Source organism: Dipodomys spectabilis, unplaced genomic scaffold, assembly GCF_019054845.1.
Source record: "Dipodomys spectabilis isolate Male_0828 unplaced genomic scaffold, ASM1905484v1 ptg000013l, whole genome shotgun sequence".
Lineage (NCBI taxonomy): Eukaryota > Metazoa > Chordata > Mammalia > Rodentia > Heteromyidae > Dipodomys > Dipodomys spectabilis.
In genome coordinates, this window is record NW_024870690.1 from 566,240 (window position 1) to 580,525 (window position 14,286).

Consider the following 14,286-nt stretch of genomic DNA (forward strand, 5'->3'; position numbering starts at 1 on the left):
AACAAATCAAAGAAAGGTTGGACAAATGGGATTGCATAAAGTTGCAGAGCTTCTGCAGGGCAAATGATATAGCTAGCAAGATCAATAGAAAGCCCACGGATTGGGAGAAGATCTTTACTAGCCATACAACGGACAAGGGTCTCATATCTAAAATATACTTGGAACTCAAAAAATTAAACCCCCCAACAACAAATCCTCAAAGAAACAACTGCCCAATAAATAAGTGGGCGAAAGACTTAAAGAGAAACTTCTCTGAAGAAGAAAGAAGGATGGCCAATAGACACATGAAGAAATGTTCAACATCCCTAGCCATAAAAGAAATGCAAATCAAAACAACATTGAGATATCACCTCACTCCAGTGAGAACGGCAAAAATCAAGAACTCTAACAACAACAGATGCTGGAGGGGATGTGGACAGAAAGGAACCTTAATTCATTGTTGGTGGGAATGTAAACTTGTTCAACCACTTTGGAAAGCAGTATGGAGGTTCCTCAAAAGACTCCACATAGAGCTCCCCTATGACCCAGCAATCCCACTTTTGGGCATTTACCCTAATGTTTACAAACAAGACCACACTAAAGCTACCAGCACAACTATGTTTATTGCAGCATTATTTACCATAGCTAAGACATGGAACCAACCCAGATGCCCCTCAGTAGATGAATGGATCAAGAAAATGTGGTATATATACACAATGGAATTCTATGCCTCCATCAGAAAGAATGACATTGCCCCATTTGTTAGGAAATGGAAAAACTTGGAAAAAATTATATTAAGTGAAGTAAGCCAGGCCCAAAGAAACGTAGGTCCCATGGTTTCCCTTATTTGTAATATCTAGTATATGTATGAGTCAAGCGGAAAAGGTCAGATAATGTGATGTCAGGAAAATGAACCCTTAGATGTGTATTTTAATGTTTTTTTCTTTCATGCATGTGTTTCTAACACATTTATAAGATTATCTCTTTGTTGCTTTGTATGTCCCTCCCCCATAGTATAACCCTTGCTTTCACTATATTTGATGTCAGTATAACTTGTGGAGGAGATGGGGAAAAACCAGTTGTTTAAGGATACAGGTGGACCTGTTGCAACAATGAGAAGTACAAGTTGTCATGTCCAAAACGAACTTTACAATGTTGGTGGGGGGGGGGCTGGGGGGAGGGAGGAAGGAGAAGGATTGGGATTAGGGGGGGAGGGGGGAGGCTGGGAAGGGATGTGAAGGATAAACAAAGGAGGAGGCTGCAATGCTTGGTAAGAAATGTACACATTATCCTGCCCATGTAACTGTAACTCCTCTGTACAGTATGTTCACAAATAAAATAAAATTAAATTAAAAAAAAAAAAAAAAAGATTTATACAAATGTCAAGTATGTCAACAAAGAAAACAAAGTTACATTTTGGGCAGAAGGTGAATAACTTCTAGAAATGTCTTTGTTAAACTCTTTCCTAATCTAAATATTGATGAGTAAGGAAATTAAACAAGTGAATAAAGAATTATAATTAAAGATTGAACTATTTTGTCTATTAAGACCATAGAAAATGTCTTGCTGTCTAGGAAGGTCAACTTACAAAAAAATCAGTAGTTGATGACAGTATGAAAAATGTGAGACATCCATTCACATTATTCCCCTACTGAAGAGTTGCATATTTCTAATCTACTGAACTGTAGTCCAGCAATGCATACTAAAAGGAAGTGGGACTTTGTCTTCTTGTTTCATCTCAGAAGTCAGAATTTCCGTTGTCCCATGCTGAAGTGTGGCTGAATTTCCTCAGTTATTAAAATGGAAGTGACGTTTATGGGCGACATCACAATAACGGTGGCACCACCGAGAGAAGACACTATAAAGAAGGAGCTGTTGCTGTGGAAAACCTACTAATAGGGCCTCGTCCATTGTGGGGAGGAAGAGATCTTGGACCTGTTTGATGAATCCAGTTAACTAACAGAGACAAGTGACAGTCCATTGTGCTCTTTTCCTTCAACGTTTTATTCATGTAAATTATCTATTTGGCTCTTGTATGTGACTGGGACATTTCTTGCTTTCTACCCGTGATATCCCAAGATGTAATTCTTACCATGTTCTCCAAGTAGGCAGTATTGTTCCATGGGGAAAGAATGAAATTCTTCAGGCCCAAAGAAACATAGGTCGCATGGTTTCCCTTATTTGCAATATCTAGTATATGTCTGAGTCAAGCAGAAAATGTCAGATAAGGTGATGTTAGGGAAATGAACCCTAAGATATGTATTCAATTTTTTCTTTCCTGCGATTGTTTCTAACACATTTATAAGATTAATTCTTTGTTGCTTTGTATGTCCCTCCCCCACAGTATAACCCTGCTTGCACTGTATTTGATGTCGGTATAATTTGTGGAGGAAAAGGGGAAAAACAAATCGTTTAAATAGGGATACAGGTGGACCCATTGCAACAATGAAATGAGTCATTATGTAAAAAAATGGACTTTACAACTTTGGTGGGGGGAGTAATGGGGCGGATTGGTTGGGGAGGTTGGGGGAGATTGGGAAGTGATGGGAAGGGGATACAAAGAGGAGGCTACAATGCTTGATAAGAAATGTACTCATTATCTTGTCCATGTTATTGTAACCCCTCTGTATAGAATTTTCACAATAAAATATAGGATATTTTAGCAAAAAAAAAAAAAAGAATGAAATTCTTTACTTCCTCAGACTTGAGAAAATAAATATCTAGTTCCATTCTGGCAAATTGAAATTCACTTCTCCTCCCTTCAATATTATGTGGGTCAAAACAATGATACATTTAATGTCTTCTGGCTCTGCCTCATGGTCACTAGACACTCTACTACTGAAATGTACTACCTATTGAACCACTGCCCTAATGTCAAACATTGACTCTTACGGGTCTCCATGATTCCTTTTCTTTGTGATACTATCTTCTCAACACATATAGATAAGAATAGCAAATCCTCCTACAGATGACTGTATATTTTCAATAGGCATAGGAGCTTTGTAAAGGGGAGTTCAACATTTCTTAATTTAGACATCCATACTTTAGCAAACATTTTCCAAACTCGCTCAAAATTTGCCATGATGCTTCATGCTCTAATTGTTTTTTTTTTTTATGATGAAGAAACAAATGCCTGAAAAATATTAAATTTGTTGAGTTCCAAATTTATACGTTGCTATTGCTCTCTGAAAGTGATTCTAATCTGTGATGTAGAGAGACAGCAATATATTTCATTTCACGTTTGTCTTGCAAATCCAGTATTAGAGATGACTAGGTTCTACTGGATTGTTTTTCATACCACTGACAAAATCACAACATTTAAGTCATGCTATTTTTATATATATAGTCATGGTTTCTCTCAGAGAGTTTTTCTGTCTGCAGGACCTGATGATAGTCACCTACCTGTCACAATGGGAGGAGGTAAACACGTTGATTCATTTGTTTGGGGAATTAATTTACATGGTCAATTTTACTTTATCTATTTTTTTATTTTTTTGAATCACAAAAGATACCTTGACAGGAGCAGATAGAAAAGGATAGTAGGACTTCTTCTGATGGACTCTGAAAATTTAGGCATGATAGTAATTATACTTTCATTTTTGATATGCTAGCTTGAAAGGTTTAAAACCATGTAAATTGTAGGCACTTTCTACATTGACATGCAAGGAAAGAATTAATCTGGGGCCCTCAATGTATATGTGCTCACAGAAGATAACACAAGCTAACAGTTACATTTGACTCAAATCAATAATTATTTAACTAAAAGTAATAGTTTTCAAAATACTAAAAAGTAAGAACTAGCTAATAGGTATTGAGATCAGAAGTTATATTCCAGATTAATTGTCATAGTTTGAATCTACATACTCCAAATAAGGATTCGTGACTTAAGATATAGTTCATAAGGAAATAACACTGAAGTTTAGTGTTTTCCCCAACATATGGATTTTTCCTGAGGTATTTTTCAGTTTCAGAGAAATCTGTGGATCCTGAGAGCTTATTGCAATGTCCTTATGTTAAATATCACAAAATCAGGTCATACAGGTTACCATACCATCTGGAGAAATGTATCAAGTTGGTATTAAGTAACGTCATTCTTTCATATATAAATTTGAATATTACTTTAAGATAAATTGTAGGAAATGTATGTGAAAGATATGGGAGAGTGTGGGCAAAAATGTCATGGAGAACATTTTATATTTCCTGAAATTTCTGCAGCATGTAATGGAAAGTAAGACAATGGAAGTCTAACTTGTGTATTTCTAGAGTTTTATTTCTAGAATTCTATTCAAAAAGAACATAGGCAAGATGTTTAGTTTGGGCAATTATATCAAATTGTGTGTGCCATATTCCACAAATATTACAGGTGGTTGTCTTTTCTTCCCCATTGCCTAATGGCCTAAATGTAAATCAATCACATTCTTAAATGTTAAATTATTTTGTTAAGACACACACTGTATTATTGCATATCCTAGAATTCAGTTTGGATACCTCAATTTTCATCAAGTGATAACATTGAAGATACATGGTATCTCTTTTGTATATTTTGGTTGTTGATTACCCTCTTCTTAGTTTGGAAAAAATCACAATATTTAACAGTAGACAGAATTGTTAGTAGTAAATTATATTTTTTCTTAAAGTAGCAATACTACAGGAAGTTCCAAAGCTGTATGGGCAAAAGAGTTTCTGGAGGTGTGTTTTGTAAAGAAGATACATGTAATGACCCATCATTTTGGATATTTTCAAATATTGTTTCAATTCCCATTTCTATACTTTTAAAAATTGAATATAAGTAATCCATGTTGAGTAAACAGTCCAAAATTAAGTACTTGAGTGCCTTACTGAAGTTTGTTATAAAATTTTATGGAGAATGGCAATGGTTTCTCATGAATGAATTCATGTCAAACCGAGAGTTTGGGATCTCTGTATCACTTTTTGATACCAGTCCAGGCAGGGAATCACAGAGACTCTTAGCTTCATTATCAAATTAGAACACAGGGGAGGTGCTATAGCTAAAATTGCAGAAGTCTAGTGCTGTGCAAAACGATGCAATATATAGCATGCAAACGTAGTGAAAAGCCCTACAGTAGGCATCTGCCCAAAGTAATTTAAAAATATAAATTTGAAAAAAAATCATATTTGAAATTTTGTGACACAGAGTCATCCTGATATTGCTTTCAAACAAAACTTCCCTTGAAGATGATATGGGTAAACCTGATATTTAAATCAAATATTTAAATCAATATAGGCCAGTATCACTGGAATTGTATTCTGATGGAAGATTTCTGTTTGTTTATAGTGAACATCAATTGGAACCAGAGAGAAGACAAGAGTTCTGAAAGCGCGTGATAATATATGTTTCCTCTGATGAAGACAGGGATAAAGGTAAAGACTGGGTTTGTCTGCATTTTCTGGGATTGAATCTCAATTTATCTCGTGCTGATGTATGATTTCTTCCTTGATGAGTGAAATTAAGACTGTCTTTAACTTGGATTTTGTTGTATTCTAATATCAATAACATATATGTAGATATGCAGCCCTAAATGTGTAAAAACCTATGTCAAACATCTAAATGATTTGGAATTTTTTTTGCACAATGGCTAAGAATCCTTTTTTTTTTCATTGTTTATTACCCACCTCAATGATTCTTGTAAGGCTCTTAAATTCTTTAAACTTGTTATTATTTTTATTAATGTAGAGTGTTAAAGATCATCTAATGTAGCACATCAACCAAGTATGTGTTTCCCCTTTGGCAGAATCATTGGAGCATCCTAGACCAAGTTTTGTTTGGGGCATAATCAAATCCACTGGCATCAACAAGTAAAGAAAATGTTGTTTTCTTATTATGAACTCTTGTCTGTCACTGAAAGAAAAGAAATAGGATAAATGAATAACAATCTTTCTGTTCTTCATACCCATATAATTTGCTCACTACAAATGAAGTTTGGATTGATCACTGACCTGGTGACCATTAGATTGGTGATAATAGTCAAATAGAGTTTCTGTAGGTCAAATAATATATGAAATCACTAAAATTACTTCAAGTTAAAATATCTCATGTGAATGTTCTTCTCATTCTCTTATGATCATCTTAAATCAGAGAATACATAATTAATAGTGTTTGGGTAGACCAATCCTTTTATTTCCATTTTCAGGATTTCAGAGTTTATATATCTCATCAGTTATGATAGTGGAAATGGGAGTATCTTCTACTAATACTGGATAAGTACATACACTTGTGGGTGGGTTTCATATCTTCATTCTGAAATTGATGAATGAATATTGTTTGAATTGTCTCCTTCCCTTATTCTAAAAGTATTGGAGGAGATCCTTGACATGAATTACACTTTCCATTTTGGGAAGATATATATTAATGAAATGTATATTCTGGATGTGAGGGCGATCTGGCTGCTACAACTGTCACCCCATTGATCACCAGGGTTGAAATATATATTCTGCTATATTATAACCAGCAATACATACATGGATTTGAAATTTCACATTCCTGTATAAAGTATGAAAACTCGTTAGATATGGTATTGATAGCAAAATGAAAGTAAGATATGTAAACTACAAAAGTTATTGTATCCCTTGGTGTTTATGAGACTTTTGAAAGAATTGTATGAACTTGTCCTTCTATCATCACAAAATAGATTGTATTATTGATTTTATGGAATGGGAAAACACCAAGACTCTCTCACTGGCATTGTACAGTGTCAAATAAAAGAACAAATGAACAGCAATAGGGCTTGCTTGGAATTGTTCCCAAGCCTTTATTCCATTTGGATTAAAGTAATTTGTATTGCTTGGTAATATGGGACTATATCCCTTTTATAAGTGAGACAATGGATTCTAGATGTATAATATTATCAAGTATTTACCTCACCGATCAGTCCTGACAAAACATGCTCAATTAACACAAAACCCAGTTGTATTTACTTGAGACCCTCATCACAGTGCAACCTCATATACTCTTTCTGTGAAAAGGAAGCAAGCATACTTGGAATTTCTATTGCTTGCTGTATGTCAAACATATACAATGTTATATGGTGGATGCATTAGAAGTTTATATAGTGAAGAGAGTCTGATGATAATTTTCTAATTCCTGAAGATTATAGAGAGGACTAAAACTCAAACTGCTTTCCAACTGAACAGTATTTGATCAACAGATTACGTTTATTCTTGTGGTTAGGCAGTCTCTCATCCTCTGTCATGCAGAGGAAAATGAATATGTCATAATGATTTTGAAGGTTCAAAATCACACTTGATCCAGGCCAGGTGATAATGTTGTGCATTTTAGCATATCACACGTTTTACAGATGAGGATCTCATTACAGATTAATAAAGTCAAGGATTTTTCTCAGATGCATTTCTGGAATTAATCCCATCAAAATTGAATAGTATACTTTAATGAAAATAGTATATCTTTAATGAAAATCATGGTTACTCAGAGACCTGAAATGTGTACGAATGTCAGCAACAAAACAGAAGAAAATTTGTCAATGCACTTTGGATAACAGAAAAAATCTTGGTACAAGTCGCTTACGAACTTGTCGGAGGTGAGATCTGAGGAAAGGTTCAAGGCAGCCAAACAGCAACCATTGTCACACTCTCTTCACCAATTAACCTCGTCAAATTGAGAAGAAGCAGTATTGATCAAGGGATAGAGCATTAGAGCTCTGAAATTTGCAGGGACTGTGTCTAAGCCCAGAGTTCAAGCCCAAAACCAAAAATAATAATCAAAGACAGGGATATAATGTAACATTCATCAAAAATGCCCATACTCACAGGTATTTCCAAAATCTCTGAACTATTTTCATCGACATAATAGCCACTTAGATTTTATTCACCCCCTACTTGTACTATCTTGCATATTATATTCTCTTTGAAATTCAGAGAGTAATGTTTGATGGGGCAGTGATATTTCCCTAACTTCATAGGTTATTAGAATACTTAATGTGATTCCATGGTATTACTAATCATTTTCTTTTATGCTTTTATGACTTCGTTATAGAATCAAAATTTTTCTGACTTCTAAATGTAGACAGTAGTAGAGAACCTGTGAATTTTTGACAGAAACTGTGACAAAGTAGGATACCAGGTTACTTGCTGATTTGTCTCTTAAAATTTATCCAATCCTATCTTTACCATTCTGTGTATGTGTGTGTGTGTGTGTGTGTGTGTGTGTGTGTGTGAAAGAGAGAGAGAGAGAGAGAGAGAGAGAGAGAGAGAGAGAGAGAAAGCAGATTTGTGTGTGATATTTCTCTAGATGCAAATTTTGTGTCTGTGTGTGTACAAAGTACAATGGTGTTACAATTTTTCCCTACACAGTTTCAACCCCTAAGGTGAATCAGGGCATATTACTATGATTTTTGGAATGTAAACCTGAGGAGATTTTTGCCTGACTTCAATTCTTGATTTTACTCAATCATGAGAAATATAGATCACATGTCTTCCTTGGTATTGAGGATTGAATGCCTGATTGGATCATTGATTCTGTTACCCTGGGCTCAATCCTAGACATTTTTTCCAAATGTTTGTGTGTCTCTGGCATAGAATTCTCAAAACCATACATATTTGAGAAAGCCTGTTAGTGGCAATTTTCAATGTTCATTTAAAGTCCAATATTTCAGTGTTCATATTACTGACTGGTGACATGCATATGTTTCTAAAATTTTAATTATTTCTCCAGAATGCTGAATACATTTAGCAGCAACCACTTCACAATGTGACTATCACTACAAAATGGTATTTGTTTTATGCACACCAAAAATTGTAAAAGCCATTTACGTGTTTGAGCTATGGCACAGTTCCTTTAATTGTACCTGTAGGTATTTGCATTTTATACCTTCATATTTTACTTGCTTACCATAAAGCATGTGTCCTTTGGTCGGTTACATCTCATGAAATAATTACTTTGTGCTTTGTTTTTATGCATCCCTTCACAAATTTTGAAAGGGAGATCAAATTATCCTGTTGATTTAAGTTCATTGCAATAACGTTATATACTAATTCCAGTATAGATTTTATTTCTATACAACTACACGACCTACTTCATCTTATTTTTCTGAATGCATGGCATATCCATGAATATTTTATGAGACATATTTCAGAACCTGTGCCCATACCTACCTAAGACTAACTGGGTGACATTAGATTATGATTTGAAGAACTGCGCCATAATTGTTAAAGCAATAGACTGACTAGCGTCACATTTCAAATGTTGAATGAATTTTCAATGTGCTAATAGGATGTGCAAGCAAAATTTATGGAAAGGTTTGTATGCAATGCTCCTTTGAATGGAAATGGAAGTGGAAGCAAGCATGAATTTTTTAAAAAATAACTGACGATGTGCTTTTGTTACTTTTTGCATATCTCTTGAAATACTGGTGAAGTTTCTTATTCATATGCAGAATACAGAAAAATATTTTCAGGTCTTTTCCACAGAAAGTAAAATAATATTTTTTTCTCTTCTTTGCAGGAATCATTCAGTAAACAAACCATGAGTTCAAATCATTTTTCACTGTTGTAGTTACATCTTACCTTTACATATATATACAAAGTAAATGATTTTACTTAGTAAATGATTTTACAAAGTAAAATCAGTTTTATTTCTACTACCTGTTCACCTTACCTTGAATCCAAAAGTAAAGCCAGACATTTATGTCTTCATTGGAATTCACCATGTCACTTTCCAGATAGACATGGTAAGGTTGGAGTATGGAAACTTGTATCATCACATCAACATCTACATTTGTTTCCCTTCTGGTTAAAAAAAATCATACATCTGTTTTTACTCTCCTTTAGTTTGCCTGTGAATATCATCTTCCTTTTCAAATATTGTTATAATTTTAGTACCTTATAAATATAACAAAACTTCAGCGATATTAGAATTCTTATACAAATCCTACACCAACAATCTATTCCATACAGAAAATTTTTTGAAAAAATTTTTTTGAAAATTTCAAAAGTATTTTTCAACCAATATTCTGATGTATATTACTTACTATACAAATCTTATCCATATCAATGATTTACATGTGAATTCTCATCTAAAAAAATTATGAGAGTTTTTTCCAAATCCTGTGCCACGGCAAAACCAGGTTCTTCTCTGTGTACACAAAATAACATTCCAAATGAATTCTTGTGAGAAGGGAAAATGCAATTTGTGAAAATAGCATAATTTTGTATCTAACAGAAAATAAGATTTGACAATAAGTTTTGACATTAACAATAAGATTTAAACAGGATATTGATACTAACACTTACTTTAAATTTCATATGTTTACACATGGATATGTACGTACATTGTAAGATTACAATAAGATTATAGATATGTTCTCTTCATATCCATACTGTACTACATTTTGAAGAAAGGTCTTCTACTGACTTATATTCACCCCGTTTTAGGTCTAATTTAGAGTACATGAATTTCTGATTTCATATTTTTAAGCAAACTGTCATTAAAAAATAAAAACTGCACTGCTCATTAGTGCACCAATCAAACAAGAGAGAAGCATAGACACAAGGAAATAGATAATAATCAGTAGGATCTTTTTATGTGAGAATCCAAAAGGGTACAAAATCCAACAAGTTTTCAATTTTATTGAAAATATCACAGTTTTCAGGAAATCTAAAAGGGCAAGTTAGAACATGCTAATCTGGAAGCAAGTGACCACTCTTAATTGAGATACCTACTTGATGTTATCCCTTCTTTCTCCAGCAGGTAAAGGTTCCTACTATGCTTGGTGTGTTCTTTATTTTGACAAACATCCAAAAGGCTCAATTAAGTTTCAGTCTTCTATCATGTACTCGTTTATGTTCTTCATCACATTTTTGTATCCTCTGTTTATCCTCAGTTCCTCTAAAAGTGGTGGTTTGGCGTCCTGCAAATTCAGTTTCCTAAACTATTTCATATATTTTACTGTAACCAAGACAGAACACACTTAAAATGTTTTCTACCTATGGAACTACAGTTGATTCTCAATATTCCCTCACTTCTTCCACACTTATACTGTAAATCTTTCATAAGAAACTTTTAACAAAACTCATTCATCTTGCTGTTAATCGAATTACAATTCTGTGGTATAATTTGGGTAAATGACATGATACTGTTAAAGGCACCTTCATAGATGTACTGATCCACAGTGGGTGATGGAGAATTTGGAGGGATAATTTTCAATTGTTTAATACTTTCATGCTTAATCTAGAAATGTTCTACAAACATGTTATCAGAATATAAAGTGTTCAGTTTTTCATCTATATGAGAAAATTTGTTGTATGAAATCATGTTGACATTTCTATCCATATGGTTGTTTGTTTTCTCAGTAATCACCAATGAGTTCCATGTAATCAAACAAATAAGCATATATATGTTCTATGGAAAATGTAATTAGAAAGGCATAGGTAGCACAAGGCTACAACAAGGAAGACCATTAGACCTTTTCAATGCATGATGTACTGTTTCATTGCTCAAGTAGTCAATTCCGAACTATAGAAATATATTTGACATTATTTTAGAAAAAACTTATAAATAGGACATAGTTGAATTGCTTTCTGGAAAGGCAGCCATTTGAAAACTTTACCCCTGATTTTAACGTGTTTCTAATTGCCTCAAATACAATTTAAGTAAGTATATGCTGAATGCAATCAGAGGAATAGTTTTTCATTTTCACTAGTAATTCTATCCAATTTACAATGAGTGTACATCATTTTATATGTAAGTATATAGATAATTATTCCTAAGTCGTACTTATAGAAACAAATACCTACAGATATTCCTTTGTCAATATTACCCATTTCAGCTTTGCATGGATAGTTTAATATGTTAGGAATTGCTAGCAAATTAATCAAAATGTATGCATGATTTGCTATGTGGTAAACTCCATTCCATACATCATATTAAGGTTTGTCCATTATAAGGATGCTTAAATTTGTATATGCATCCATCCTACAATATGAAATTAATTAGGATACTTGATACCTCATTGGAATTTCATATGGATCTATATATTCCATAGCAATAGATGTACAGTGGCTGTTGCATGGTAATTTTCAAAATAAGGTCTTTTGTGCAAAAATAATTTAACAAAATGATAAGAGAACTGAAGTATGTTTGCTAATGGTTGCCTACACTGTCCATTTACACCATGACACCACTGAAACCCAGCCACAACTTCAATCCAAATTCTTCAAAGGGACAAGTTTTACAATCAGCATCACTATACATTATTTTAGGAATACAGTAAGATTGTATTGCTTTAAATATATGCCCCATTTTATTAGGTCAAAATTTTACAACATTTTAAATGGAATCAAGTTGTATCATATTTTATTTTTTTTAATGTTCCTTCATGAGTGGTGTTCTAGAATTGAATAAGTTTAGTGTAAAATATTCAAGGTACAAGAAGATGTAAGGGAGTGAATAAAATACGCTTCAAGGTGGAATTCCTTCCTGGAGCAACTTGTGTTAGAAACACAATGCATAGTCTCTTAATTGGTTCAGTGTGTGTTTTGGTGGGGCAATGTGAGTTTGTGTGTGTCTGTGCTCTCACACATGCACGTATTCACACCTGTGTGTATGAATAACATATTCGAATCAGAAAGTAGGTTGTGAAACTATACTGAAATCTGTGAACAGCATAATTGATCATTTGGTATAATTCTTTATATGTTGGCCTTAAGACTAGACATATGGTTCTGGAAAGGTGACTCAGTAGTTGAGTGCTTGCCAAGCAGGCATGAAACTCTGGTTGTGATTCCTTAGCACCACAGAAGCAGAACAAGCTGAGAAAGTGGTGCTGTGACTCAAGTGGTACAGCACTAGCTTTGAGCTGAAGAACTGAGAGACAGTGCACTGGGCCAGAGTTCAGGCCCAATGACAGGCAAAAATTCGTTGTTTTTGTTTTAAAGACAGAAAAAGCTGTGAATTTCCAGCACTAAGTACCAGTCTTTTTAATAACTTCCTCATTATCATTACCCACAGTAATCCATTTGGCCTCAGATATCTTAATCCAGTTTAGAAGATGTAAACGTTTTGAGAAGTGGTTTTATGGAGTATGCCAAAATGTACTTATCTCCCAGGGTTGGTTCCATACCTTAGCTTTGGTAAATAATGAGAAAATGACCATAGTCATGTTGGTAGGGTTATTATATTCTACAATGTGATCCTTTGCGTCAATGCCAAGGAATGGGATTACTGGATGATAAAGGAGCTCTCTTTTTAATATATAAGAACTCGAGAGTATTTTCAAAGATGGTTGAAACTTGCCGACAATCATACTACAGACTACCAATGTTCCCATTTGGTCACATACATGCTGGCTTCTGATACGGTTTCTTGTCTAAATATGTCCTATTTTAAGAGGAGTAAGTAGGAATCTCAGGATAGTTTTCACTTGCATTGCTTTTCTCCATGAAAATTGTTTCAAATTTGCAGACAAAATGGATGTTAATGCAAGGAATCCCCTTTGTTCTTAATTCGCAATCCTTTAGGTTAGGCATGATTCATGTGATACATGATCAACCTAATATCTAACCATTGCTACAAGCAACATTGATTCTTTTTTCCTTAGTAGGTATACACACACACACACACACACACACACACACACACACACGCACACACACACATATTAAGAGGCACATTCAAGATTACAGAGTATATCAACAGAAAGGATCATACATTAAAAACGTAACAGATATTAGAATATAAAATTCAAAATAAGACACATCAAATAGGACAAATAAAATAAGTGTATTCAAGAAGCATCAACTGTGAGGATCAAATATTTGTCAGCTATTTTATTCCAGAAAATGCCTGGAATTTTGGGTTGAACAAATATATTACAAAAATTAAAGAAAATTATCCAAAGAGACTAGAAGATGCTTCACTATAGCCATGTGTCTTAAAGACTTAAAACAAGCTTACTTTTCTTCTCAGTTTTTCTGCATAGAAATTCATGCTGCTGATAAATGTAAACCTTATGATGTACACAGGAGTTATTTTCATTAATATTATGACCAGAAATATTGAATATTTCTTCATACTTATTTCATACCCAGAGAAATCCTTTGTATATTTTATCCTTCATATAGATGAGGTGGTTGTTTCTTGATTTTGTGTTGATTTGATTATGTGAGCTCTGGGGCCCTTGCGTGTTGTATTGTTAGATCTTCAATACATGGTTTCCCAAACTTGTTTTCGTACTTCTATTTATCTTCCTACCTAGGACTATTGCCAAAAAAGAGTTCTCTCGTTGAATTCAATCCCATATATTCAGCCCTCTTTGATTTGTTGTGACTAGATTT